The 26,705-nt window shown below is 51.9% G+C and overlaps 1 protein-coding gene across 2 annotated transcripts in view; it reads left to right on the top strand.

Annotated features, from left to right (window-relative positions):
• The window catches only part of LOC117871337 (arf-GAP with Rho-GAP domain, ANK repeat and PH domain-containing protein 1-like), an 84,756-nt gene that overhangs the window by 14,727 nt on the left and 43,324 nt on the right, over window positions 1-26,705 (top strand). Inside the window, exon 2 of one of the 2 annotated variants that reach the window (XM_034759217.1) lies at window positions 22,183-22,321. The exons of the other annotated variant lie outside the window; for it this stretch is intronic. The gene's annotated coding sequence lies outside the window, so the exon portion shown is untranslated. The remainder of the gene's footprint in view (window positions 1-22,182; window positions 22,322-26,705) is intronic. 2 annotated transcript variants of the gene reach the window in all.

Raw genomic sequence — 26,705 nt, 5'->3', positions numbered from 1 at the left:
TCAAGTGGTTGCTGATGGGATGGGGGGGCCCGAGCCGCGGGGACCGGGCCGGAGCCGGGCCACGGGGGCCGTGCTGGGGCCTGCGGGAACGGGCCGCGCCTCCCCGGAGCCCTTCTCCCGCCCCCACCCCCACCCCAGCTTACCTCATGCTGCCGGCCGGCCCGCCCCTGCTGCTTAGTCTCAGACTTCCCGTGAATCTCTGATTCGCGGGAAGCAGGGGAGGGGGCGGGGCGTGCAGGGCAGGGGAGGAGGGGGAAGTGGGCGGGGTGAACAGCTCTAGCGCGGGGCCCTCTTGGCGCGGGGCCCAATTCAGCCGAATCGGCTGAATCGGCCTAAAGCCAGCCCTGCTTGCTTAGAAGGAGCTGCATGGGAACTTGTGTTTGCTGCTGGCAATTGCACAGTTCCTAGCCTCTGGAGAGAAAGCGAAGTGCAGATGCCGGCAATCTGGCTTACTGGGGCTTTCACAACATAAGCAGGGAACTGTGCAACTTGGAAAAAAGCCAGTTAAGAGGGAGAGAGATTCAAGTCTCTGCCCAAGAGAGGGAATGGCTGGGAGCCAGAAGCCTACGAGTGGGTGTCCTTGGTGGACCACAGCATGGGAACACAGGTGCAGTTGCCCTGAACCGTGACACATGCATTGGCCGAAAACTGGACTAGATGAAAAGATTTTGCAGAGGAAACAAACACAGGATGGAGTTTTCACACTTTCTCTCTATTTAAAACTTCCTGAAAGTGAATAGTGGCTGTCATAAATATAAAGAGAAGGGTAGCATAAAATCCCTCCTTGGCCGCTGTACTGAATCGCTTTACCTGTAAGGGATTAAGTAGCTCAAATCACCTAGTTAGCACCTGACCAGAAGGACCAATGAGGAAAGAAGATACTTTCAAGTCTGGGGGCGGAGAATTTGTTTGTGGTTCTCTTGGTTTGTTCCCTCTCCGGACAGAGAGAGAGACCAGGCAGGTACAACATCTCCTGAAAACATACCTGTAATGATCCATCTAAAATTACTGAAATTGTAAGTAAGGCAAGGAAATGCCTTCAGTTATCTTTTTTTTTGGCTTGTGAATTTTCCTATGCTACAAAGGTAGTTTTATTCCTGTTTTTGTAATTGTGAAGCTGAATCCAGAGGGGAGTCCTCTGTTTTAAATCTCTTTATTACCCTGTAAAGTTACCTTCCATCCTGATTTTGCAGGTCTGATTCTTTTACTTTTTTCTTTATAATAAAGTTCTTCTTTTAAGAACCTGATTGATTTTAGTGTCCTAAAGACAAAGGATCTGGTCTGTACTCACATTGCTAAGGCAATTAGTTGGTATATTATTCTCAAGCCTCCCCAGGAAAGGGGGTGAAGAGGCTTGGGGGCATATTTCGGGGGCATAGGGATTCCAAGTGACCCTCCCCTGAATTTTTGTGTAAATCACTTGATGGTGGCAGCAATACCATCCAAGGTCAAGGAAAGGAATTTGTGCCTTGGGGAAGTTTTTAACCTAAGCTGGTAGACTATAAGTTTACGGGGTCCTTCATGTGGGTCCCCACATCTGTACCCCAGAGTTCAGAGTGGTGGGGGGACCCTGACAGTGGCCATTCCTTGCCTTGTATTCTAGGGATAAAGGGATGGAATCAGAATTGCCCTGTTGCCCCTCCATGCCAGCTGAGTCTCTGTGCTAGGTGCAGGCTGAAATCTGGTCCAAGGCTTATCAGCTGTGTTCAGTGATGGGCTCCCATAACACTAGAGAGGAAGGATAGTCTTTGGATTAAGGCACTGGACTGGAACTCAGCTCCTGGCTCTACTACAGACTCTGCTGAGCCCATAGGCCAGTCATTTAGCCTCTCTGTGCCTCAGTTCCCCATCTGTACAATGGGTATAATAATTGATAGGTTGTAAAGCCGGTGAGGACTACTGGGATTATCCAGCCGGACTGCCTGCTCAAACACAGGCCGTAGAATTTGTCCAAGTAATAGCCCATGTCTTGAATCACAGAATCATAGAAATGTGGGGCTGGAAGGGACCTCGAGAGGTCATGTAGTCCATGTTCCCATGCTGAAGCAGGACCAAGTGAACCTAGACCCACCCTGACAGGGGTTTGTACAACCTGTTCTTCCAGACCTCCAATGACGGGGATTCTACAACCTCCCTTGGAAGCCTATTGCAGACCTTTAGAATTGCCTTTAGAGTTAGAAAGTTTTTCTAATATCTAACCAAAACGTCTCTTTGCTGCACACAAAGCCCATTGCTTCTTGCCCTTTAGCGAGAGCGTGTTTAGAAAGACATCCAGCCTGGATTTTAAAAGCGTCAAGCCATGAAGAATCCACCCCATCCCACATTGTTCCAAGGATTAGATCCTGTTACAAATGTGCGCCTTATTCTAGCCAGAATGTAACTAGCTTCAGCGACCAGTCACTGGACCTTGTTGTCCCTTTTTTCTGTTCGCTTCGAGAGCTGGAGCTGTGCAGAGAAAAGATACTCTGTTTTGTGGAGGATTTGGATAGTTTGGAATTTGGGTTTGTTCCGACTTGGAATGAAACCCCCAAATTTTGAAATTCTCGGGGAGAGGGAATTCCTGGGGTCGGCAACTCCTAGGCAGTCAGCCTGGCTGGCTGCCCTGGACTGCAGATGCTGGAACCCCTGGAATCTTCTCAGTTTGGACTGTGATCAAGTCACCTCTTAACTTCTCGTGGGGAAGCTAAATAGATGGAGCTTCTCGAGACTTTCATTGTAGGGCAGGTTTTCCACGCCTGGAATCATTCTGGTAGCTTTTTTCCCAAATTCTTTCCCCCCCCCACCCTGTTTTGTCTGTTTAAACTGTAACCTTTTTGCTGCAGTGCCTGTGTCCGTACAGAGCCTAGCACGGGGGGTTCTTGATCTTGGTTGGGACCTCTAGGTGCTACTGTGTTATGCAGAAGTAGCACCAGAAAGGAGCTCAGAGGTCAATTTGCACCTCTACGTGAGGTGCTCCTGTTCATTTCCTCTGCGCTGTGGGTTAATAACTATGCTTTCCCTGCATATGCAGAAGAGGCCGCTCTCGTGGTGTGTGCCTTCTCTTAGCCTTGCTTTTCTTGGCAGGGCTTTCTGCCCTTTGGGGGGGTTAGGTTCCTTCCTGTGCGGTGTTTGCAGCCGGAAAGTTCCTTAGCTTATTTGCTGAGCCTCTCAATCTTACAGGATCTACAGGTGGTAGCCAGTAGTGTTGTCGCTGTGTCGGTCCCAGGATATTAGAGAGACAAGGTGGGGGAGGTAAGAGGGTAAATTTGATTTCAAACATTAACTTGAATAAAAATTTAAAATCTTTTATTGGGCCAACTTCTGTTGGTGAAGGAGAGAAGCTTTTGAGCTTACACCAAGCTCTTGTTCAGGACAGAAAGGTCTTCCCTCCCTCCCGCACCTTGTCTCTCTAGGATCTGCGGAGACAGACTGGGGATTTGCTGTTGTGTTTCTGGCGTTTCCCATCAAAAACAGCTGGGTATGTTACTGAAGAAATCGGATATTAAACCTCAAGCTTCAGGGTTTAAGACCATCTCTAACTCTTAGAGTTCAGTAGGAGACCGTGTGTGTGTGTGTGTGTGTGTGTGTGTGTGTGTGTGTGTGTACGTGTGTGTGTGGGGCAGATAATCGCCCACCTGTTATTGCGAGGTTCTGACACCTTCTTCTAACATATCTGGCACTGACCGGGATACTGGGCCAGATGGGCCGCAGAGGCAGTTCCTATGGTCCTGAGATCAAACCACACTGGAAATCTACAGCTGGGTGCAGAGGCCCTGGGAGAACTAGGTCGACTCTTTGCCAAATACAAATGGGGCCAACAAAGAATAACGCACGGAGGCCGAGCCCTAGCGACGGCCATAGATGGACTAACGTGGCCAGTTTCAGGGCGGGAGTTACATACATGGGGTACCTGAACTAACACGGGCCTGAGCTCGCCCTGATTTTGGGACTGTGCTGAGGTGTTCACCCCACTCTGGCCTGGAAAGGGTTCATGAGGCTTCGAAGGGGCCAGTTAACCTGACAGGCCGCACCTGAGGGTGAATTAGGCTTGACAAGCGATCTCTATTGAGGATGGAGCCCAGCTGAGCAGGAGCAGGCGGGGCTGGTAGAAAGCCAGGAAGCCTGCAGCAGAAAAGAGCTGCAGGGTAGAGGCCTGGAGTCGCTCTCTGGGCCTAGTGAGGGAAAGGAGGAGACCCGGGGAGAGCAAAAGCCCTGGGATCCTGGCCCTGAGGGAAGGACGGACCCAGAAGGGTGGTGGATAAGGAAGCCTGATAATGATGGCGTTAGAGTTGCCAATTTTCTAATTGCACGAACCCAAACACCCTTGCCCTGCCCCCTTTCCTGCAGCCCCTCCCCTGCCCCACCCCTTCTCTGAGGCCCTTTCCCCCGCTCACGCAATCCCCCTCCCTCCATCGCTCGCTCTCCCCCACCTTCACTTTCACCGGGCTGGGGCAGGGGGTTGGAGGGTGGGAGGCAGTGAGGGCTCCAGCTGGGGGTGAGGGCTCTGGGGGAGGCCCAGAAATGAGGGGCTCAGGGTGTGGGAGGGGGCTCTGGGTAGGGCTGGGGTGTGGGAGGGGGTGAGGTCTCCGTCTGGGGGTGCGGGCTATGGGGTAGGGCCGAGGATGAGGGATTTGGAGTGCAGGAGGGGGCTCAAGGTTGGAGCAGGGGGTGGAGGTGTGGGAGGGAGTTTGGGGTGCGGGCTCTGGGAGGAAGTTTGGGTGCAGGAGGGGGCTCAGGGCTGGGGCACGGGGTTGAGTTGCGGGAGGGGGTGAGGTCTGCGGTTCCAGTCGGGCGGCACTTACATTGGGCAGCTTCCAGAAGCAGCCGGCATGTCCGGCTCCTAGGCTCAGGGGTGACCAGGAGGCTCTGTGTGCTGTGCCTGCCAGCAGGCACTGCCCCCGCAGCTCCCATTAGCCACGGTTCCCAGCCAATGGGAGCTGTGGAGTCAGTGCTTGGGATGGGAACAGCGCACAGAGATCCCCTGGCTGCCCCTGCGCCTAGGAGCCGGACATGCTGGCCGCTTCCAGGAGCCACGCGGAGCCAGGGCAGGTAGGGAGCCTGCCTTAGCCCCGTCCAGACTTTTAGCAGCCTATTAAAATCTCCCACATTGGTTTCGGTAGCCACCGAGAGATCGATGCCGATTCCGGTAGACTCCCGGCCAATCTGGGGGCACCCTAGATGGAGTACAAAGCAGTTCAGGGAAATAGTGGCAAGGTTTGGGCTGGAGCTGAACTCGTCTGCTGGCTATAGAAGCCTTGGGCTGAAAGGCAGAGTAGAGGGTGGGCCCGACTTCCCCTACGAGCCACTGACAAAGTGGCATAGGCTGGAATTGGAGGACTGCCGGGAACGATGCCTGGTCAGCCAGTCCAGTGACTTTGATATCCTGGGAGGGGAAAACTTTTGTGACCTGGCCGGATGGCCAAGCCATGAAGAGGGAGCAACCTGAGTCAAAAGAGGGGTCGTAGCACGAACGAGAGACAGAAGGGGGCGTCAGAGCATGTGGAGCTATTCCCCAGACGTCGCCACAAGGAGGCGCCCCAGTCGAGAACCCTGTGATAGGGACAAAGAGCAAGGACCATCTAGCTGACCTCAGTTATCTTGGAGGAACATCAAGGGAGTTGTCACTCAAGTACCCCAGACCTTATACTTTCAACAATAGCTTGAATCTGAGCGGGTGGCTTATTGGCACCCACCGCACCACAGAAAATAAATGCACTGGGTGTGTCTGGGCTTGATCCTCCTTCCACAGGAATCCAGGCCAAATCTCCAATCAGGACAGTGGGGACAGGCCCATCTGTGTGAGACTTGGCTGGGAAGCCTTGTCCGGCCATTCGGCTGCACTCTTCCAGCTCTGTCCGTGCAGGGCACTGCTCTATGACAAAGGCAGGGAGACCTTTACCCAATTTGTTTGGTTCTGAGCAGGGCCCAGGTTGTTCCGTATGGTGGCATCCCCATATTATGGCAACGCGGCCAACCTTGAGGGCTGAAGAAGATGATGTTTTTGCCTCCCCTGGGTTGGGCAGTGGGGCATACAGACTGTACCCTGCGTTAGGATGACTATACTAGCTGAAATCTGCAGTACCGCGTCTCCTGGTCACAGGCCGCGGAGCCGTGGGCTGGTCGTGTATCACAAGCCAAGATGGGTCAGCGTTTGCTTGGGCAGGAGGCCTCCCAGGAGAACCCACAAGCTGCAGGAAGTGGTGCTGGTGGCTCACTGGCTGTTGCTGTAGCCTATGAGTCAGTAGTGTAGCAGAATGAGTGTGGTGGTGGGCCCCTGATCTCGTCCCTCGCTGTTAAAATATCACATGGTCCACCCCCCCCCCCCTTTTTTTTTAAAAGAGTGGAAGCATTTTCTCTGATGCCCTGGTCATAGCTGAACTTGTGCAATTAGATTTCCACCCCCATGCTAGACTGTCGGCACCTCTGGGCTGCAACATTGTCTTATATTTATGTCTATAACGTGCCGTATTCAGTGAGGTATACAAATAATAGCTAATGATAATCAATCTCCCCACCTGTAATTTCAGTTGGATATGGTCTTCTTCTTCCCTTCTGTGCTAACGGGATAGCTCAGTGGTTTGAGCATTGGCCTGCTAAACCAAGGGTTGTGAGCTCAATCCCTGAGGGGGCCATTTAGGGATCTGGGGTGAAAATCTGTCTGGGGATTGGTCCTGCTTTGGGCAGGGGGTTAGACTAGATGACCTCCTGAGGTCCCTTCCAACCCTAACATTCTGTGATTCTAACTCATTGTATAGGATTGCTGTGTGCCACCCCAGCCCAGAGGTGGCTGTATTTCAGTGACAGATGAGTGATTCCTCTAGGTAATTTAAAAGATCCTTTAATCCATACATAAATATAAGGTTTTCTTAGTCAGTAATAAGTCCTTCTTGTAACTGTTATTACCGAAGCTTAGAAATCTTAGCATGTAGATATTCAAGTTTATTTTTTTTAATCACAGTTCCTTCTGCTGAATAAATGGTTTGATCCCCTGAAATATTGGCATATAGATACTCCATTGTCTGGTGTTCTTCAGATACCTGTGATGGACAGAACTCTCTTCCTATTCTCTGTGTCTGCTCCCTCACCTCTCTCTGTGCCTCCACGAGGTTCTTATCTCCCCCACGTTGCGGCACGTGGAAGGGTTTCTCCCCCATGAACGAACTGTGTCCATTTGTTCACAGCCTCTGGCAAACTGCAGCTTCTCTGTTATGTGGGCGAGAGTGTGAAATTCAGCAACTGCTACGCTGGGTGTCTCTGCTCTGTCATGAACGAAGGGAGGTGTGTTTTACTACATTGGGTCCTTCTCTTCCTTTAGTCCTCATGGCAGCAAATAATCTCTTCTCTTCTTTGCTGCCTTTAATTTTGATTAAAGTCTTGACTGGTGCGCCGTAAAGGAAGGCGCTGTGGCAGGACAACCCACTGGCGAGTGTGTTACACGGCCCCAACCACAGAGGACACATGAGTTGTTACAACCCCCCACTGTAGCACTTTGACTCAGCTCCAGCTGTGACAGCTCATGCTTTTTGCTCGGTGGTCTCTGGTTCTGTCAGGGCAAGCAGGAAGAGTAGGGAAAAGGGGTCCAACATACAGTAAAGCGGTGATTGGCCATGTCCTGAAAAAACATCCTATAAATATCTCTCTGCAGATGCTGCACAGCTGGGCCATAATCAGCTGTTTTGTTTCTAGTAGGCGTCGCAAGAGAGAGATGAGTGACGAGAAGGTTGGAAGGGGGTGCCAACGATGGGATGGCGTGGAAGAAAGTGTAGAGAGGTTTGGGGGGGAAGTGAACCTACAGGGTGTTGAGACTGGCATCCCTGGAGGAGGAAGTCGTCACTCAAAGCATACCTCTGCCTGATGCCCATCCCGCTAAACAGGACACTTGCCGTGTGAATAAACCTGTCTGGCTTCTCAGCTGTGCCCTGCATTCTAAGGCTCCGGGCAGGGGGATCAGAGCTCTGTGACGCGGGGTGGAAACAAGTGATTTTTATTGTTAGCAAAGGATGAAATGGAAAGATAACGACAGCCTGCGATAGGGCAGGAGAGAGAGGCTGGAACAGAAAGATAACGACAGCCTGCGATAGGGCAGGAGAGAGAGGCTGGAACAGAAAGATAACGACAGCCTGCGATAGGGCATGAGAGAGAGGCTGGAACGTGACTCTCTAGTTGGCCTCGGTCCCAGTGGGGATACAGCTCCCTCCGGGGGATTTAACTGGAGAGCGTGCAGGTGGCTCGTACGGTCTCCGCCAGGCTTTGTGCAGAGGAGAGAAGGAAATCACACCTAATCCAGAATGGATCAAGTGTTCATTGGATTTCTGCACAGAGCATCCTAAGCACGAAAAGGCGACAGGATGGCCAGCCCAGCAGCTTTTCCAGGCCAATAACTGTCTGTTTCTGGATCCCCCCTACAGGAATACCGGGAGCACGTCTCTCTGGGTGAGGTCTTCTTAGTCCAGTGGGCTACTTTGGAACAGTGCCTGGTACCGAGCTGTTGAATCCAGTAGATTTTTTTTCAATATCGAATGTGCCCTCTGAGTTCATAGCGTATCCGAGTCATCTTTCAGCATCATTCGGCCTCTGTTAATCAAATCAGATTTCTTCGTGGCTCTCTGACAGCCTCCAAGGATCACACGATTAATTAGCTGAGGACCTGAGTCAGTCTATTCCTATTCAGCAAAGCACGTAGGCGTGTGCCTGAAGTGGAGCATGTAGTTAAGTGCAGGGGTGGAGTTAAAAATGTGCTAGTACTTTGCTGAACCAAGGCCTACATGCAGGATTAGACGAAATGTTGCGTCAGCGTGGGCTAGAGAAAGGGACGAGGAGCGTGGCTGCTACATCCCTGCCAGTGACTTGTGTGACTACGGACAAGTCCCCTCAAATATGGCTTTGGTCAGAAAAGTGACTATGTAACCCCTCCGCTTCCTGCAGGCAGGGAGCAGAGCACAGCTGCTGACCCTGGTGATATCTAAATTATCTCTGCAACAGGTTGATCCTAAGCCCTGGGTTCCTGCACCCTCTGAATCTGCGCTCTGTGGCTCGTATTTGTCTCTAGTGCAAAGTTGCGTTCTCCAGTCCGCTGCCTGATTGCTAAGCGGTGTTGTGCAATGCTGTGTTTGCTGACCCCATTACTCATTTCAATGGGTTGGAGTCGGACTCCTCGCTGTGAGCCAAACAGCACGAACTGAATCTGCAAGATCCAGGCTGCCGAAGGCTGGGGGATGGTTTGATGAATTTCTCCCACTGCTGAGGTCTCCCCTTCTGGAGGGAATAAAGCAGGTTTGCAGTCAGTTGTGGTGTTGGCTGCACTGGAGCCAGACGAGGGAACCAGGCCCCGTCTCTCCCACTTCCCTGAAGTATGCAGTGGAGGCTTGAGAAATCTGTAAGCTGCTAAGTGGCCTTGCCAGGAGATGACGGGAATTACTCCACTCACCTGAAGCTACCTCCTCTTCCACTTGCTGCAGCTGTTAGGAAAGGCCAGGGGGTCATTGCAAACTTTGGAAACAAGAAGCCAAGTACAAAAGCCTCATACTAGGGAGGCTTCTAGTGGGGAAAATAGCTGCATTTTCATGCAGGAAGAGAGCGGGAGGACTGGAGGGAGCGTGGTCTAGTGGTTAGAACATGGCACTGGCAGTCAGTCAACCTGGGCTGCATTCCCTGCTCTGTTGTGGACACTTTGGGTGAACTTGGCAAGTCACTTGATCTTTCCGTGCCTCAGTTTCTCCATCGGTAAGATGGGGATAATAGTGATTTACCTCCCAGGGATGTTGCAAGACTTATTTGTTTCATTTGTGAACGCCTGGTTTATTTCTTGTCGATGTGGAAAATCCAGATCCTATGGTGATGCGCTCTTTAGAAATATGTGTAGTAACAAGTAGTGTTTGCAAGGTGCTATTTGATTTTATTAGTGGCATTATGGGAGAGCCTGGGGCCCCCGAATAAGGATCAGGGCTCCCGTTGTGCTGGCCACTGGACAGACAAGTAACAAAGGAGGCACTCACCCCTGCAGAGAGCTCTTCAGGGACAAAATAGTGTTTGTGGGGGTGATTTTAAATACCAGTCCCACAAACTCCCCCTGGGATCTGAGAGTCAAGCTGGGGTCTTCCTGTCTCGCCTCCCCCCGCTCCCAATAGAGATTCCGCCGGGCTAAAATCTGCCCCCTCAGAGACTCCTGTGTGGTCCTGTTGTCTTCGAACTGGGTTAGCACAGGTACAAGTGAGGCATGAGTCTGACCCTGCAGCTGGGGATTAGTTAGTTTTTCTGGTGCTGTGGCAGCCGGGGTAGATGCCGGCTCCCTCTCCTGTATCTGCTGGCCTAAGAGCAGTAACGGGAGTCAGGGCATGGCTACATTTGCAGCTGTAGAGCGGTGTGAGTGAAACCCGCCTTCGGAGAGCGCGGTAGGGAAAGCGCTGCAGTCTGTCCACACTGACAGCTGACAGCGCACTGGCGTGGCCACATTTGCGGCACTTGCAGCGGCATTGGGAGCGGTGCATTATGGGCAGCTATCCCAGCATGCAAGTGACTGCAACGTGCTTTTCAAGTGGGGGTGGGGTGGAGTGTGACGGGGAGTGTGTTATGTGTATGTGGAGGGAGAGAGAGTGGGTTTTGGGTGGGGCTGAGAGCATGTAAACTCAGACAGCAGCAGACCTCCCCCTCCCTCCCGCCTCTCTCTCTCACACACAGCATTCCTGGCTGTCAGAAACGGAGCTTTTAAAGGGCATATCCGCATTCCTACAGTGATTCAAAGCAATGACAAGAGTGGCCACTTGACTTAAGGGGATTATGGGACGTTTCTGGAGGCCGATCAGAGTGCAGTAATGCAACACCTCGTCCACACTGGCGCCACTCGCCGAGGTGGAATACCAGGAGCGCTGTAGCCGCGGAGTCAGAGCGCTCTATGTGCCTTGCCAGTGTGGACGGGGAGTGAGCTAGTGCACCGGGGGCTGCTTTAATGTGCTCTAACTCGCAAGTGTAGCCAAGCCCTGAGAGCTGCTGTCCCTCATTCGCTGCCAGGGATCCGGTGTGGGGAATAAGAAGGGGACATCTGTGCACGGTCACTTCTTGGTCCAGCACTGCCCTTTGGGGCAGATCTTCACAGCCCACAGCAGCCTGCAGCGAGCCTCCCAGCCCAGGTTGGCAGACTTGGGGTTGAGGGACCGGGGGCGGGGGAGGTTCATGCTGCCGTGCTGAAAATAGTTGTGTAGACAGCGCTTTGAAGTTGCAGCTCGGGCTCCGAAGCCCATCCTCTCGCTTGGCTTCACAGCTCGAGCTGCCACGTCTACACAGCAAATTTTCGCATGGTAGCGTGAGCCCCATAAGCCTGACTCTGTCGCCCGGGGCTCAGAGCGGGGGGCTGTGTAGACGTACCCTGAGAGGGCCGATCGTCTAGGGCTCTGACTAGATGACAAAAAGGTCCTTTTCCCCCCCAGTTCAGTGTCGCAAATTTCGAGATTTTTGCAGACAGTTAAATTATCCAGGCATTACACTGTGTCTACAGGGGGCGCTGGGGTGGGAGGCGTTTCCCAGTTGCGAAGTCCATTTTTATAAAGCACCTTTCCTTGGTGGTCTGGAGGCGCGCCGCGTGTTCTCGTTTCGTCAGAGCCTTAGACATGTGTGCGTTCATCACATGCACTCGGTGGATCTTCACATCGCTTTGTAAATGTCATGCTTGAGGAAAGGCAAAAGACTATCTAAAAATAACCCGGGGCTTCCTGCTCAGATGGGACGGAAGAGAAAGGCTCCCCGTGCAGCCACCTCCTCCCAGCAACGCCTAGTTCCTCTAATCACAGCTTTTCTCCTCCCACCTTCTTCCTCCTGCCCCACCCTTGGCAGCGTCTGCGGCGGAGACATCCCCCTTTGGGGCCGGGGATGGCCCCTGGCTCGTTCTGAGTGTAACTGATCAGGCCGTGTGATGCAGTCTGAGTGTTCCCTGGTAGAGCCCCAGGTTCTCAAAGCTGTAGACAGCTCCCATGGGGTCCCCCTCAGCAGATGGGGGCAGACATCCTAGGTTGGCACATGACCGAAGCTCTCACGGCCATGTTCAAAGCACCTGGGGTGAGGGAGCGCCCGGGTGCTATGCACTTAATTCTGATCTATGGCCTGCCCCCATGGTAATCAATGGGGGTTTTGTCTGTGGGTCCCCGCACTTTAGCTCCAGATCCAAGCAGGCAGCTGGCCCCTTCATCTACAGTGGGCCAAGTGACTAGTTTTGGATCTAAACAGCCCTTTAAGCGTTGGGAAAGTTTGGAGCTGGCCATGGTGGCTCAGACCCATCCCTAGCCTTCATGGTTGGATGATGTACGCGCATAGGACCTCTGTCCTGGGGTGCTTGACCCCCCCACCCCGGCCCTGCCCCTGCAACACCCTCGCGGGGCCCCAATTCCACCCCCTTCACCCAAGCCCTCGCCCCTCACCATCTCTTTACCGCCTCCTCCCCCGAGCACGCCGCGTCCCCACTCCTCTCCCTCCTTCCCTCCCGGAAAGTCCTACGAGGCGCCAAACCGCTATTAGGCGGCTGGCGGGAAGCACTGGGAGGGAGGGGGAGGAGTGGGGATGAGGCACGCTCAGGGGAGGAGGAGGCGAGGAGCGGGTGGGGGCAGGGGGAGCTTGGCTGCCAGTGGGTGCAGAGCACCCGCTAATTTTTCCCTGTGGGTGCTGCAGCCCCGCAGCACCCACAGAGTCGGCGCCTACGCGTACGCGCACAAAGCTGATGTTCGCCCGGGATGTGTGTGTGGCAGCTTGTTGCTCTCCCTGGTGGAAGATGATGGGTCGTGGAGAAGGAGGAGGAAGATTATTGGAGCCCGTTGGCGTGATCCTGCTCTGGGCTGAACGGGACGCGGCTGTGGGGATCGGGAGTCTAATACATTGCAATAGTGGGGGTGGCCCAGTGCTGGAGACACCAGGAACGCAGCCCCTCCCCGCCCCCGGTGTGCTGTTCTAGCTGCTATCTGCTGCCATCCATCACGGCCGAGCGTTCCTGGGCGATGGTATCAGGCGGCCTATCTGCGGAGGACGCAGCTGCCCTGCGCGAGGCTGCAGTGAGAGCTCACCCTCTGCCGAGCCATTTACCAAAGCACTTTCAGTTCCTGCTGAGAGGAAAGTGAAATACTCTGTACGCTGCGCGGTCCTAACTGGTTTCAGGCTGTTGCAGCTGGCGCCACCGAGGGAGGGACGCGATTCTGCAGAGCACGGGGAAATGCCAGAGTCTCACTACCCTGCAGCTCGAATCGTAACCCCTGAGTTATCACTGGCTCACTGGATCCGTGTCCCATGGATTCAGCTCCAGCCCTGAGTATCTCTCGCTAATGCCCCACAAAGGAAATAGCTGGGAATGGCAACCTGTAGTGGCGAGGCAGGTTTGGGAGGGGAAGCTGGCACTAGAGAGGCAGCATGGTATAGGGGGTGGGCCACTGGGACACCAGTTCTATTCCCAGCTCTGCCACTGGCCAGCTGGGTGACCTTGGGCAAGTCACTTTCCTTGTCTGTGCCTCAGTTTCCCCTCTATTATATTTTAGATTGAACTTTTTTGGAGCAGGGACTGTCTCTTTCTGTGTCTGTGCAGCACCCAACAACCAGAGGGGAAGGATTGTCCAGCAGTTCGGGTCCTACCCTTGGACCCAGAGAGCTGGGTTCTATTTCTGGCTCTGCCGCAGGCCTGCTGGGTGGCCTTGGGCCAGTCACTTCATAGAATCATAGAATATCAGGATTGGAAGGGACCTCAGGAGGTCATCTAGTCCAACCCCCTGCTCAAAGCAGGACCAATCCCCAGACAGATTTTTGCCCCAGATCCCTAAAGGGCCCCCTCAAGGATTGAACTCACAACCCTGGGTTTAGCTGGCCGATGCTCAAACCACTGAGCTATCCCTCCCCCACTTAGTTGCTCTGTGCCTCAGTTTCCCCATCTGTACAATGGAGATAACAGCCCTGCCTCCCAGCGGTGGTGTGAAGGGAAATGCATTGGACTGTGAGGCGCTCAGCTGCTAGGGTGATGGGGGAGGTGGGGGTCAGATAAGCACCTATAGTACGTAGACTAGGGTCCTTAGTTCAGTTGGCACCTCTGGGTGCTACTGCAGTACAAATCATCATCATGATAATTGCATTGCTGCTACCAAGCTCTGCTGGCTGTGCAGATAAACAGAGAACTTTGGTCTCTTTAGTGCTACTCCGCGTCCTACTCCCTGCTGTGCTCAGTAGACTCCTATAATCAAAACTATTTAATTGCTTTATTTCTTCTAGCGTGTCAGTTCTTAGCTCTCCCTGGGTAAGACCAGTCCTGCCATAACTCACTGGATTTGACAGTCCTCTGTCCCTTCGCCTGCTGTGATCTCAGCACGTCCCACTGTGTTCCCCACTATACTTTCCACATCCAGCCACTGTGCTTTAAACCACCCCAAAGTGCCAGTGCTCCAAGTGCTGACAGATCATGATGTGGTGAGACGGTGGCAAGAGACAGCAGCAATACAATTTCCTGACCTATTTTATAAAGGTTTACGCCCAGTGTAGAAAGTGTGTCAAGCGCTATGGGGCCTGCAAAACCCCCCGGGTGGGATGGACATTTCTGAGTACGAGATAAGAAGACTGGAAAGAGATTTTGAAGGTCAGATTGTGTGTGTCTGATACGTTCTCCATCTCCTGTGGACACACAGAAAACTGTGTTTTCTGTTTGTGCGCTCACCAGCGGTTCTGACGATGTCTCAGCTACGTGATGGCATCCGATGTGTGTGTAGTCTTAGTAAGTTGTGTGTTCACGGAGGTAATGAATAAAACCTATTTTCACAAGACAGCCCGTGCATTAAACTCATGGACAAGTTCTCCCTCTGCCTTCAGCGCTACGCGGCTTTGAAATGTCCTATTTTCTAAAGAAACACTAGCAACCTTTGTAATTCTCAGGATTTTCTTTTACGGACATGCATTTTTTAGCTTAAAGCAAACCAGTGAGTGGCATAAGCAAAGAAAAGGAGATGAGTTGCCATTGTTAAGTGCTCGGTGTGGATTTAGGAGCCTGACTTTATGCAACTCTTTTTAAAACCTTGCCCTATGTTTCTAACGGCCTTTGTCCTTCTCTGGCCCACCTAATCACAGAGTCCTAGTGTCCGAGAGCCTCACAAACGTTAAAAAATGAATCTGTGCAAGACTGCAGGGAGGTGTCTCCATTTTTCAGCTGGGGAAACTGAGGCACAGAGATTTCCATGACTTGCCCAAGAGCACATGGGAGCCAGGAATTGAAACGGGATCTCCTCAAATGTTGTATTTTCAACTCATTTAAAAATAAATTAAAAGGCCATGATTTCTATTTAAGATTTAACATTCTTTTTAGTGTATTAAGTGTATCCGCTCAATGTGCAGCGGCAGTCAAAAACGCAAATAGAATGTTGGGAATCATTAAGAAAGGGATAGATAATAAGACAGAAAATATCATATTACCTCTATATAAATCCATGGTACGCCTACCCCTTGAATACTGCGTGCAGATGTGGTCGGTCCATCTCAAAGAAGATATATTGGAATTGGAAAAGGTTCAGAAAAGGGCACAAAAATAATGGAACAGCTTCCATATGAAGAGAGATTAATAAGACTGGGACTTTTCAGCTTGGAAAAGAGACAACTAAGCGGGGATATGATAGAGGTCTATAAAATCATGACTGATGTGGAGAAAGTAAATAAGGAAGTGTTGTTTACCCCTCATAACACAAGAACTAGGGGTCACCAAATGAAATTAATAGGCAGCAGGTTTAAAACAAACAAAAGGCAGTATTTCTTCACACAACGCACAGTCAACCTGTGGAACTCCTTGTCAGAGGATGTTGTGAAGACCAAACCTATAACAGGGTTCAAAAAAGAACTAGATAAGTTCATGGAGGATAGGTCCATCAATGGCTATTAGCCAGGATGGGCAGGGATGGTGTCCCTAGCCTCTGTTTGCCAGAAGCTGGGAATGGGTGACAGGGGATGGATCAATTGATGATTACCTGTTCTGTTCATTCCCTCTGGGACACCTGGTATTGGCCACAGTCGGAAGACAGGATACTGGGCTAGATGGTCCTTTGGTCAGACCCAGTGTGGGTGTTCTTATGTTCTTTTGTTCTTAAGTGCCAGTGAAAGGTGTCGGATTGACAGCTCTTGAGAGGAAGGTCATCAACAGCAATGGTAGAAGACAGGATGACTGGGGAAACCAGAGGTGGGGATGACTTGGTGAAGTCATCTTTCTGTGCAAAACTACAATCCAACTCCCTTCTTGTGGGCGTCACTGAAGACGTGAGGTAGGCCTTTGAAGGAGTTCCGGATGGTTTGCCCTGAAAGATTAACTTGCCTCCTTCATGCTAATGTAACAGGGTGTGCAGGTTGGGGTGGGTGGGGGAGGAGAAGGGATTTTGAATCTATGTCCCCATTTGTAGGTATATAAAACCCGTTTCTGTATTCCTAACACCTTCAATGTTGTTCACGTCCCTGGATGGGTTTCCATGTTGTGTGGACACTTGTTGCTGTTAGCGAGTGCTTTGCGATGCTTAGATCCCACCGTGAGCGGTGCTATTTCAAGCCTCAGAGAGACTCTAAAGGAAGGATATAACTGAGGCCTTGACCACGACTGGTCATTAATAAGTGTATTGTATTTTTCACAAGAGCAAACGTCTTAGCTGCAGTGTTCAGTAGGGGGATAGATTTTTAAGGCCAGAATGGACTGTAATGATCACCTCGTCTGACCTCCGGCAGGGCAAAGGGTAGAGAATTTCACTGAGCGATCCTTTGTCAAGCCCAATAATTTGTGGTTGAACTAGACCATATCTTCTAGAAAGAGCCGGATTTTAAGCTTGAGCTGGACTTTAAGATGTCAAGGGATTGCGAATCCGCCACGCCCTTTAGGAAGCTGGGCCAGTAGTTAATTGCCTTCGCTGTTAAAAAAACCGTCTTATTTCTAGTTTGAATTTTTGCTGACTTCAGTGTCCAGCCGTTGGGTCTTGCTTCGCCTTTGTACGCTAGATAAAGGAGCCACCTAGCATCAGCCGTTGTCCCCCTGAGTAGATGGAATAGACCATGATCGAGTCCAATTCCAATTGGGTAATTGCCTTCTGCCTCCTTAAATTTCCCCCTTATTTTTCTCCACCTCCTCTCTTAAACTGTTGGGTGTGTTAGCTGTGTGTGGTTAAACAAGTGCTAGTTCCACCCCAGTGATGGCTGCACTTCAGCGGGGGGGGGGGGGGGGGGGGGAGGGGAAAGGATTCTCATATATATAATTTATAGGGATTTCTATGATACTGGTCACCTTAGCTTAAGTTTATAAAATGCTTTGTGCCCTAGTTACCTTCTTGACCGAGGTGTTTATAAATACCTAAGGGAAAGAGAGAAACTGTCAACAAAGTTTTGAAGTATCGAGTCGGTGAAAGGAGAACCAAGATGCATAACAGGAAGGAAATGGTCAGACAGGCAATGTAGGTTGGAGCAAATAATTATCATCTGATAACTCACCAGAGGAAAGCGGAGTTTGGGAGATGAAGACACCAGAGTTACAGAAAGGGAAGGTTTCAGAGGGGCAGCCGTATAAGTCTGTATCAGCAAAAACAACAAGGAGTCCTTGTGGCATCTTAGAGATTTATTGAGAAATGTATTTGGGCATAAGCTTTCGTGGGCTAAAACTCACTTCGTTAGATGCATGGAGTGAAAAATACAGTAAGGAGTAAGGGAAGGAGAAGACATGAGCCCTGCAGAAGGACTGGATCAGGAGGGCAGTATATGGTGACCTAACAGGAACTCGCTGATGTGCTGAGCCTTTGGGTTCCCACATTTAGGGGGCTGGGTGTGGGAGGCCCGGAAGCTCTGCCAGTGAGAGTCTATGGCCTCGAGCTGCGGGGTAGGGAGGAGCTGCTCTTCAAGGAGGAGTAGGGCTGGCCTGAAAACAAGAGCTGAGTTTCATGAAAAATTTGGCGTTTTGACATTTGTTTCCATTCTGATGTTAAAGCCCCTTGAAAATCTTCTGGAGCGAGGGCGCGAGACCCCATCCCCAGCCCAGAATAGTTCATAGCCCTCACTGGGAATGTGGGAAACCCAGGTTCAAGCCTCCACTCTGCCTGATTTGGCAGACTCACTGGTCTGCCACCCCAGTGGGGTGGGGCACACGCTCCCTCTCGCTTTGACCAGTATTTGGACGAGAGCAGGCATGTCCTGGCCCTGCGGGAGGAAGCCAGGCACCAGAGTTGCTGCTTGGAGGAGAGGGAATGTGTTGAAACAGACTGGCAGCAGATCCTACAAACACAAATCACTTTGCCCTTCTAGAACCGCTTCCATCTCCAAGCACTTTGCAGACATGAACTAATGAAAGGCTCTCAATACCCAATGAGTTGTCAGGATTATTACCCTAATTATACAGATGGGGAAACTGAGGCACAAGGCAGGGCAACAACTTGCCCAGGGTCACACGTCTGGTCAGTGGCAGAGCTGGGAATTCAACCCAGGTCTTCTGAGTCCCAGCCCTGTGCAACATCCTCCGACCCCCTCCCCCTCCAGGAAAGAGCAAGAGAAAACCATCGAAGTTGGTCTGAAAACTCCAGCTGCTGCATGCGAGGGCTTTCCCCCCCTGTGGCAGGCTGGGTGATCAACAGGAGAGGGAGGGAGAATGTGCTAATTGAGACTTGCTCCTTCGGTGGGAGGCGGGGGGGAAGGTGAACAGAGCGTTTGCATAGCCCACTCTCTCCAATCAAGCCAAAAGTACCACTCAGAAGTCCAGATTTCCTCCCCGCCTTCCACAGAGATGCAACTTACCCAGCGCCTCCACCCCTGAGCCCCAATGTCAGGATGTGGGAAACCCTGGTGCAGGCCAGGCTACGGCACTGCTCAGTGTCTCCTTCTGAGGTTTGGTCTCCTGCCTTTTTGTCTGATGGTAACAGATGTGACCGGAGTACTCTCCTCTCTGAACTGGGCCCCGGGCCAGGCCCCTTCAAACCACCCAGTGAAGATGGAGAGCAGTGTTGCGTCTCCAGCCTTCGTTTCGCTGCTGTCAACAGAGCGTTTTCACCCTTCTGCAGGACTCTTGCATGAGATCGACGCCGTCCCGTCACCGTGCGTTGAGCTTCACAGATTGGCCTGAGCCCGTCAAGGACCGACCTTGTTTCTCTGATTCCCACCTTTGAAATGGCCACTTCGGGGATCTCGCTCCACAGGGTTCCCGCCAGCTCTTCCCCTCCCTTGGCTCTGCCTTTTCCTTGGCGAGCCCATCGCAGCAATGGACGCCTTGGCGGGTGCTGTATTCTGGTCTCAGCCAGTGCGGGGCGGCGGGCAATATATTGAATGGGGTCAGTCCATGGATGGGCAGAGAAAGGAAATGGGGACTGTGGATGAACAGGGAAAGGGAAGCGGAGAGAAGCCAGGAAGCTTGCCCGGAGCGAGGGGAGTCAGGGGTCTGCTGGAAGATGACAAGGAGGGAAAGGCCAGGTGTCACGGAGGGCAGCTCAGCGTACTGCCGGCGGGATGCTGTGCACAGATAGACAGAGGGGCTCAGCCGTGTGCAGAGAGAAAGGAGCCGGCCGATCTGCGCAGGGGGCGGCCCAGGCAGAAAGGGAAGGTTCATGAACTTGTTTACAAGAAGCTCTCTGCTGGCCTCTGCACTACAACCGCATCCCCTTTGCTCCGGGGCTGATGGGACAACATCATTATGGAAATGGAAGTAAAACCCGAGAAGGTGAAGCGTGGACTAGCGCTCGGTGGGAACCGGGTTGTTCTGATCCCTGAACTTCCCTCTCTGGCAGCATCAACTGCCCTGAGCTGCCCCCCCGGCCTGGCACCATCGCTCTTGGTTTCCTCGCTGGGCTCTGGGGCTGGCAGCCCCTGCGTGGGCTCAGACCGGCAGCAGTGGTGGCCAGCCACCCTGTGACAGGGACGTTCAATGACATTTTAAAAGGTGGCACATTCAAAACCCGATCAAACAAAATACTTTCCTCCCCTCAAGATGTACAATCAGACCGTGGAACTCACTGCCACTGGAGGTCATTGAGGTCGAGAACTCAGCAAGGTTCAAAGACTAATGGGACATTTACATGGATATAAAGAATATCCAGGGTTATCATAATTTGTGACAATAAAGCTGTTGGCAGGGAGATGAACCTTATGCTTCAGGGTTTAAATCAGTCTCTAACTAGTTGTCCTTCTGATCTCTAATAATGGGGTGCGGAGGGGGAGCAGATTATCCCACAACTGCTGCGCTGGGGTTTTTAACTCTTCCCGTGGAGTACCTGGTGGAGGACACTGGCCTAGTTGGGCCGTGGGTCTAATGCAGCCTTGCCATTGTTACCTCCCTATGTAGCAGGTTCCGTTATGGATGCCCTTACACCTGCCCCTGATGAGATTCCCTTTGAGTCTAACACCAGCTCGGGTAACATTGTCCTCTTCCCCCGGCTAATGCCCTGTCTCTGGCTGCCACACACGAGTTCAGGTGACTGCCCCTTTAAGTGCTCTAGGCACAGGACTGACTGCTGCCTCTGTGTCCCTGAGTTCCTTTTCAGGCTGTCTCTCTTCTACTGTCTGGATGCAGGGCCCCATACTGCTGCCCCCACCACATGGGGTCTCTTGCTCTGACGAGGCGGCGTTCTCATACCTGTGCAGGTTGAAGGTCCGGAAATCTGGAGCTGTGATACAAATTACTTATCATATCCTAACCGCACATTCACTAATATGTGGTGCCTCATTGAATTAATTTGGAGTCAGCCGTCTTTGATCTGACATAGGGAGCTTCTATTACAAGTTTAAATTACCAGCATTTAAATATCAATTGGTTTGCACTTGGTTCTCGGAGATCTGCCCACAGCGCCGAGCACTGCTAATGAATTTCTCCATTGTCGCTGTGATCAGACATATTTGTACTAACTTTTGTTAGTTTTTAAAGCCATGGCGGTCCCAATCTCGGACAAGACAGATGTTCTGTCTGTCCCGTAATGTACCCAGTGTTCTCTGCCTGTGTGTAAAATCTTGCTTGTTTCTAAAAGAAGCATAATTGTGTGGGCAAAAAGCTAACGGCTGATGTCCGTTTCCAATCCCAACACAAATGTAACGCAGAATTTTGAATCTTTTTGCGAGTGGCAATTAAAGTTCATTGCAAGAATAAGGCCAAGGTGTTTCTTGAATTATTTCCCCCTTGGAGGACACCAGAAATCCCGAGGAAACGACTCACCCCAGCCAGTAGTTACAAGCACTATTCAGAAGCACTGCTAAGAGCCAGGGCACACTCGCTGACACTAAAAGGTGACAACTACAAAAGGAAGTGCCTTTTCACACAGCTGTGTCCGCTGCAGAAAGCCACTGAGTCTGAGTATGTAGTGAGATTCAGAAAGGGGTTGGACATTTAAGAGTTTTATATCAAGAATATCCACTGTTATCATAATTAATGACAGCCAAATATTTTGGCAGGGTTACTAACCTCCATGCTTCAGGATCTAAGCCAATCTCTAACCATTAGAGACTAAGGTGAGACCTACTGGGGATACACATTATCCCAACCTTCTATTGCCGGGTTCTTATTCCTTTCTCTGAAGTGTCTAAGTTCACAGACGACATACTGGACCAGCACCAGATCTACATTACAAAGCTTTGTTGGCCTACCATGTTGGTTAGGGGTATGCAAAAAGACACACGTCCAGTGATACAGCATTGTAGACCTTTCTAGGCTGCCCAACAGCCCCGCGCAAAGGCGCCTGTTATAAATGTACACACACTAGTCTCAGTTTCTCTCAATTCTTTTTTGGTTGGTTGGTTAAGACGTGAAGCATGTTTGTGAAGAAATGACAAACAGACCCATCACGGCCAAAGAGGAAGGAGAGTCCCCGGGTCAGACAGAGTCACTGCCTCTGTGGTCATGTGGAGCAGGAATGAGCCGTGTGACTCAGGAGGGGGTTGTGGGTGCCGCTATGGGTGTCAACAGCAGTATGTGCTCCGGGTGATGTTTCATGGCCGGTTGTTAGCCCAGGTGCCCCAGGTAGCGTGTGGGAGTGGCTGTGATCTCTGCTCTCTGCGCTGGGTTCTCACACTCGTGGGGCTGCGATTGTGGAGGTGGCCGGGTTCCCTCCCTCCTCCTCCTTTAAGATCATCTTAATTATTTTAAACTAATGACTGAAGGCTCTGGCGGCAGTCAGCCTGCATTTAAATGGAGGTCATTGCAACATACTCTCATAAGAGTACAACTGTTAATGTCGTGTATGTGTGTGTGTGTGTTTTTTTTTTTCTGGTAAGTTCCCGGTTGCTGTAGCAGCATTTGAGGAAGTCCCTCAGCAAGCAGAATACCCGTAGCTAACTGTGACAGTGGAGGAAGCCAGAGAAGGGGGAATGGAGCGCCGGGCTTCAGAATTCAGATATCACAGCTAAAAAAAAGGTACTGGATTATTTACTTGTGGGGTTTTTTTTGCTTGGATAAAAAGCCTGTTGGGGTGAAGAAGGGAAAGAATTGCGTGTCGGAGCAGTATGTGTTTTTTCATCTTGATTGCCTGGCAGAGTGTAAGGGCTGGAGTGAAGATTGCTGCCTTGTTTGTGAGACGGAAACTTGATAAGACAGTCCTTTGATAGGGAATCTTAACAAACCAGCATGCATGGATGGGTGATACCACTTTTATTTGCCGCTTAGACTCTTTTCTATCAACTGATCCCATAGCTTCCTGTAGATTCAGCTAATCCAGCCACTGCGAGAAATAGCAGCAGAGGGGCAGAGAAGTAAAGAATCATGAGGCGGGCAGGAAATGTTTGTTACTGGGTGGGATTCAATACACAATGGAGAGACGGAGAACACTCCTGGAAAGGGAAGCCGCATGGGGACGTGGCTAGAGCGTGGGGTTGGAAGACAGGACAACGAGGTTCTCTTTCTGAGTGATCTTGGTGAAATAGTTCCCCCCCTGCCCGTGCCTCGGTCTTCCCATCAGTACAATGGGGATAATGCTAGTGGACCCCACAGGGGTGCTGTGAGGCTAAAGAGTGGGGATCATGACCCTCCCCCACCATCACAAAGCATTTTAAGATCTATGGATGGAATGTGCTGAGCAGAATGAACCCTGTTTCAGGGGACTCTGGTTGTTGTCTGCTTGGCCTTTCTTTGCCCGATTCAAAGCTGGAAGTTGCAAGTGGGCTGTCATGCTGTGTTCTCCTTTCATTTTGGTGGTTTATCCAGGAGCTGTCTTAAAGCACATTTCAGTTCCTGTTTCTTTTATCTCGTGTTTGTGGTGGGGAGTTGCTGCATTGCTTGATCAGGTTCATACCCTTCCCTGATGCGGGCTGCCAGGCCTGGGCTCAGACTCATAGGCTAGCATGTAATGGACGCTCCTCCCCATTTAATCTGTGGCCGGATAATTCCAGGCGGTTCTGTGGGGCCCACGGTGACTTGAGCTAGACTGGCCGTAAAATCAGTGGCACAAGAGTTGAAATCTCTATGGCAGGTTGCATAGCCACCTTCCGTCCATGTCTGTCTGTCTGTCCCCTTTCTTTGCAATGCCATCTGAACACCAAACCAGCTCTGCAAATGCACCTCAGTTGTGACCTGCCATACCCCTGCTACTCCAGTCCTCCTCTGCTAATGCACTGCTCTCCTGCCCTGCCCTAGTCCTAGTTCCCCCGTATGTAGCTCTGCAGATGCGTCTCAACCTGCTTCTACCCACAGTGCACATGCTGGTTCCCCTGACAATAAGACTTCAAGGCCTCTCCCATCACCATGCATTCAGCTATTTGTCATTGTAACGTGCCAGTCCCCTGATGCACTGCCTTGTACTCCAGGGCAGAACTACCCTTTGCATTGTTGGCAATTCCCATATCACTCTGATTTGCATGAGCGAACTTCGGCCATGTGGGTGGTAATCAGATGCAGCGAGGCGAAAGGAACGGTTAAAGTGTCTGTGTCTTCCTCACAGTATCCTCGAATTCGGCTGTCAGCTCCTGGCACCTTCCTACCGTGGAGGGCTGGTTGATTAAATAATTACAGACGCCGGCCTGAATCAGTAGTGCCGTGTCAGGAGGGTTGTGTAAGTTACACAGTGGTATATGAGTATCAGTCTTTGGGTACTTGTACGCTGCAGGCAGGGGCGGCTCCAGGCACCAGCGCAGCAAACGCGTGCCTGGGGCGGCAAGCCGCGGGGGGCAACGTGCCAGTCGCCGTGAGGGCGGCATGCCTGCGGGAGGTCCGCCGGTCCCGCGGCTTTGGTGGCAATTCGGCGGCGGGTACGCCAAAGGCGCGGGACCGGCAGATCACCCGCAGAAACGCCGCTGAATCCGCGTGACCAGTGGACTGCCTGCAGGCGTGCCGCCGAAGGCCGCCTGACTGCCGTGTTTGGGGCGGCAAAAAACATAGAGCCGCCCCTGTCTGCAGCGCCTTGGGTAGACAGACAGGCAGCAGCTCAGCGCGGGCTAGCATGCTAAAAAGCAGTGTAGCTGGAAGTAGCCATGGCCGGCAGCTCAGGCTCGCCACCCAAGTGCAAACCCGCCGGGAGCCTCTGGGTATGTATTCCGGTGGCTAGCCCCAGTCACCACCCGTGCTATCCCGGCCTACCCTGCTCCTTTTAATGTGCTCGCTCCCAGTTGCAGTGTAACTGGACCCTTTGCGGTCCTAGGTAGGTCCCATTCAGTCTAGAGGAGGTTAAGCCGGTGCCACACCTGTGTTGATGGGGTTGGATAAAGGCGTCTGTTGAGCCAATTTGAACTCAGGCTACAGCTTCTGAAACTTGCCTCTGAATTTGCCCCAGAGCGTGGGATTAAAAGCGGTGACACTTGCAATCTGTCATGCAGCGTAGCTTGAATCCTACGCTCTTCAAAGTCCCCCAGGAAAATACGTGGCAGCAGCGGTGAAACCTGGCTTCAGGAACCTCTCCAGAGTCTGGCAACAATTGTAGCTTAGTAGCGCTGGTCTCCTAATAGAGGTGGAGCAGAACTGGGATCCACGGGCCAGATTCAAAGAGGAGTGTGAGCTGGTGAAAACTGTGCTAAGGGGCATGTTACACCAACGTAGAGAGGGCCCGATTCCCCACTCCCTGGTGTAACTGCCGGGGCAGGGTGGACTCCAGCCTGCTGTCTACAAGCTCTTTCGGTTCTGCGGGGCTAAGGGGAGTGAATGCTGGGGCAGTGGGGTTACACAGGTGTCACTGAGGGCGGCAGCCGTGCTGTGCCTCCAGCAGAGTGGGGAGGGCTAAAGTGGCTGTAAACCACCTTTGAGCACTCAAGATTATGGGCTTCTCCGAGGGCCTGTGCAGTCCCTGGCATAAATTAGAGCAGGCCCAGCGGTGCTCTCATTTATAGCCAGCTCAGATAGGGCTGCCTGTAGGCTGCTCCGTAGTCAAGAGCAACCCGGAATCTCTGTAGGGGCATGTGCCAAGGAGCTTCTCTGACATTTCCCCTCCCACCCCGATAGGCCCTGTGTGAAGGGGACATGGGGTAGGGCCTTTGATGGCAGCTGTGCTGGGGAAATTCCCCTCTGAACCTTTGGGCCCAGTTCTGGCCCCTCTTCTCTGCCAGAGAGGTATATAGGTGCACGGGGCCTGGGAGAGACGCTATCCCAGAATTATTGTTGGTGCTGGTGATGTGTGAACCACAAGGAACTCAGCGTGACTTTCAGATCTCGGTTGTAATTTGCATAGATGGCAGTCAGAAAAAAAACCCTTCTTTTTGCACGCAAACTGATCAAATCTAATCTGGACTGGTGGAGAGGCGGCAGCCGTGGGACCCCAGGAAGGGCTTGTCTGCACAAACCTGTAGTTTGCAGCGAGTGGTTAGTGCACTTTCAGCTTGTCCTCTCGGAAACGGGGCTAATCCGAGCACGCTAATGAACTGCTAATGTGCACCAGCAAGAGCCACAGGACCAGTTAGTCCACGGCAGGCTAGTGCAGGGTAGATTCACACCCCAGCTAGCCGCGGACTAACGGTTCGTGCAGACACACACTCAAAGACATGGTGTCACAGCAAACAGAAAGTCACACAGTTGTGGATAAACAAATGATATGAATAATAGACAGTCAGTCCTGAGCCTGCATCACTGAAGGATGAGGGACTAAACAGTTAATAAACCTCCAAGCCCCCTGCAAGGTGGATGATATTGTCCTCTGTATCCCGATGAGGAAACCGAGGCACTGAGAAGCCACGTGCAGTCCGCCCAAGGTCCCAGCGTGAGCTAGGGGCAGAGGTGGGGTCAGGGACAGGCCTATGGTTCTACTCTGACCACGCTGGGCCTGCAATGCCTTTTGCTGAGGGAAACGTGAGGTACTATTTCTCAGTGACCCAGATCACTCATTTAGCCGGTGCATTGTCTCCCGATCAAAAGGGAGGGTGTCTGTGTGACCGTAATTTTGACTGGTCCCCGTGGGTCACTTTCATGCCTCTCCTTCTGCTGCGACTCCTTTTCCTGTCTTACTTAGAGGCGGTGAGATTTTCATGATAGTCTCTTGCCAAACACTTCAGCCTGGGTTGCCTAATCTGGGGGAGGAATGCATTTTGTAAGCCGTGGAGGGATTTGTAGCCGCACAATGATCTCCCTATACGTGCCAAGCCCCACTCCTGTGTACTGGGTGAGATACACTGTGACATGCTCTGCTGTGTAATAGCCATTTAAAGGGGTTAAAGGACAAAAACACTTTGCCCGCCTAGTGGTTTACAGACACTAAAGATCAGAGGGGTAGCCGATTAGTCTGAATCTGTAAAAAGCAACAGAGGGTCCTGTGGCACCTTTGAGACTAACAGAAGTACTGGGAGCATAAGCTTTCGTGGGTAAGAACCTCACTTCTTCAGATGCA

Source organism: Trachemys scripta, chromosome 1 (assembly GCF_013100865.1).
Source record: "Trachemys scripta elegans isolate TJP31775 chromosome 1, CAS_Tse_1.0, whole genome shotgun sequence".
In the NCBI taxonomy this organism is placed as follows: domain Eukaryota; kingdom Metazoa; phylum Chordata; order Testudines; family Emydidae; genus Trachemys; species Trachemys scripta.
This window is presented reverse-complemented; position numbering and strand designations above follow the sequence as displayed.